Genomic DNA, 2,632 nt, shown 5'->3' with positions numbered 1-2,632 from the left:
TTCTTTACATTTTTAGAAGTTCAAGTTAAAATGTTCATGGGAGAAGAGAACGTTAAAAATGCTTTTATTAACAATTCACTACTTTTTTATAATTTGGTATTGGAAAGAGAGTGCAGAGAAGAGAGTGAGGAGTGTTTAAATAATGGTATTAGGTGGTTGGGTGGTGTTGATATCTCAAATAAGAGGTCCTTTTCCTATCTACAGCTCATATCATCAGAGGATAGTAAATTTGTGGTCCTATTATCTAAACTTAGAGATTTTTTGGAATCTAAAATTACCGACTTTTTGATCTCTCCCGAGAGAGTGGAGGAGTATTTGTTTTTATATGAAAGTTGTACTTTTATATTGGAGATAAAAAAAGGATGTAAAATAGGAAAGGGGAGTATAGAAATGAGGGATGTAATGAGAGATAGTTCAGAGGATATGAAGGTGAGTGAGAACACTAAAAGAGAGAAAAGAAGTACTAACAATAGGGTAGTAGAGGAATATCATCCCTTCAGTATTGCACCTAACTTTCTCTTTGGATCTATAAATTTAAGGATAATGGAGAGTTTACTCTTCACTGGGAGTGGGAGAGGTGTCTATGGAAAGATAAAGGTGTTAAATGAAATGTTAAATGAAATATGGAAGAGAAACTTGGAAAGGTTTATAATAAGAGAGGAGATTGTGAAGTTTATAGGAAACATAGTGGAAAATGAAAGTATAGAGAAAGGAATGTCTCTAAGAGTTATTTTGATGATCTTTAAAATTTTTGAGAGTTACATCGTGGGGGGTAAAGAAGGGATACGTGGTATTTCTGAAAACACCCCTCTTAATGCTTCTCTTGCCCACTTTGTTACCTTACTGAGAGATGATACAAATTTAATTTTTAAAAATCTTTTGAGTGCTTTTAGTAGCGTGTTATCTTTGGTAATAAAAGATAGAGAGAATATCTCCTGTACCAAAAGGGAGATCTTTTACTTGTACATGGGAATATTTAAGATATTGAAAATAGGAAGGATGGATAGATGTGATAGTGAGATAGAAAGGTATGGTACACACACACAATCTATCTCTGATTTACTTCCTTTGAGGGAATTTTCTCTAACTTTGATTGCAGAAGTAGAGAATGTCCACAAAGAGAACCTGAAAAGAATAGAAAAGAGAAGTAGAAAGGGAATGGATAGAAAGAACTTGGAATATTTCTTACTGAATAGAATTTCCTATGAAATGTTAACAAATGGAATATTTGTGGGAGGTATAGGAGATAAAGAGATATTTAAATTTGGTATTGAAAGTGTCATGGATATTTACAGGTGTGAGTATTTATTAATGGAGAGAGTGTATATTTTTAAGGTACTGAGGGGTTATAAAAGAAAGATTGTAGAATTGGTGAATAAGAGAGAGAGAAGGGATAAAAGAGAGTTTTTAGAGTTTATAGATCATTTATTAGCAAAGGTAAGGAATTGTGATACTGAGTTTTACAGATCTTACAAAGTGGGTGTATTCTTATTTGTAAATAAAATCATAAAGGAGGTGCTTAAGGATCCTTCAGTGGAAATCCTGAGGGAAATAGGAGGAGTATTTAGTGAAAACTTGGAGAGGGATAGTGAGGTGGTGCATAGAAAATAACAAATAAAAGTAAATCTTTGTTATTTAAAGTTGGTTTATTTAAAATAACACCTTCTTACCGGTTTTCAATTTCATTAACTATACTTTTAAATATCTCATCAATAGAAAGATTACCATCAACCTCAAGAACCAACCCTTTAGAATTGTAAAAGTCAATAAGAGGGAGAGTTTCTTTACCATAGATCTTTAATCTCTTAATACAAGTATCTGAAACATCATCGGATCTATTCTCACTTCTATTCTTCATTCTATCCAAGCATAGAGAATAAGAAGTGTTAATATATATAACCTTATCTATTTTAAGATTGAGTATCTTAAATTGTTCTTCATTTCTTGGATATCCATCTAAAATAAATCCTTTCTCTTCTTCTATTAATCCCAGTATTAAATTATTGATTAACTCGTTGGGTACAAGCTCACCCTTAGATATTTTCTCGTTTATTTCAATTCCAAGTGGTGTATTCCTCTCTACCTCTAATCTTAGAACATCTCCTGTGGATATGTGAGGTATGTTGAAGTGTTTACTCAACTTTTTGGATTGTGTACCTTTGCCACCACCAGGTGGCCCAATAACAATTAATTTTAATTTTTTCATTTTTGGTCCTAATTTTAAGGTTTGAAGAAATAAAAAAATAAAAATTTAAAGGTATCAAAGCTTACCACGAGAAGTGACTCTTTACGTTCGATTCTTTTAGTCCATTCACCGCACCTCCGGAGGTATCGTGGCCGAGTGGTCTAAGGCGTTCGACTCAAAATCGAATCCATCATGTGGGCGAGGGTTCGAATCCCTCCGATACCACACTCCTTTTTCTAAGAAGATAATAAATAGGTATCCTTTATGGATATCTGTTCTTTCTAATACATCCTCTCCAACCACCATCTTCAACTTGCTACGAGTATTTCTCTTTACCTTTCACCTAAAATTTTAACATCAGGCTCCCCTCCATTTTCAAAAAAGTAAACAACAAGAAAAGAGAGAGAGGGGATCGAGAATGAAAACACCAAGAAAAAAGCTCAACTT

At 33.2% G+C, this 2,632-nt stretch overlaps 1 non-coding gene across 1 annotated transcript; it reads left to right on the top strand.

The window, feature by feature from the left end:
- The first annotated feature begins 2,327 nt into the window (after positions 1-2,327).
- TRNAL-CAA (transfer RNA leucine (anticodon CAA)) lies at positions 2,328-2,410 on the top strand. The gene has a single exon. It is a non-coding gene; the product is annotated as a tRNA-Leu (tRNA).
- The last annotated feature ends 222 nt before the right edge of the window (positions 2,411-2,632 follow it).

This window comes from Nylanderia fulva, unplaced genomic scaffold (genome assembly GCF_048542155.1).
Source record: "Nylanderia fulva isolate GAGA-0341 unplaced genomic scaffold, ASM4854215v1 Scaffold46, whole genome shotgun sequence".
NCBI lineage: Eukaryota > Metazoa > Arthropoda > Insecta > Hymenoptera > Formicidae > Nylanderia > Nylanderia fulva.
Note: the sequence above shows the minus strand (reverse complement) of the source record. Positions and strands in the feature narration are given on the sequence as shown.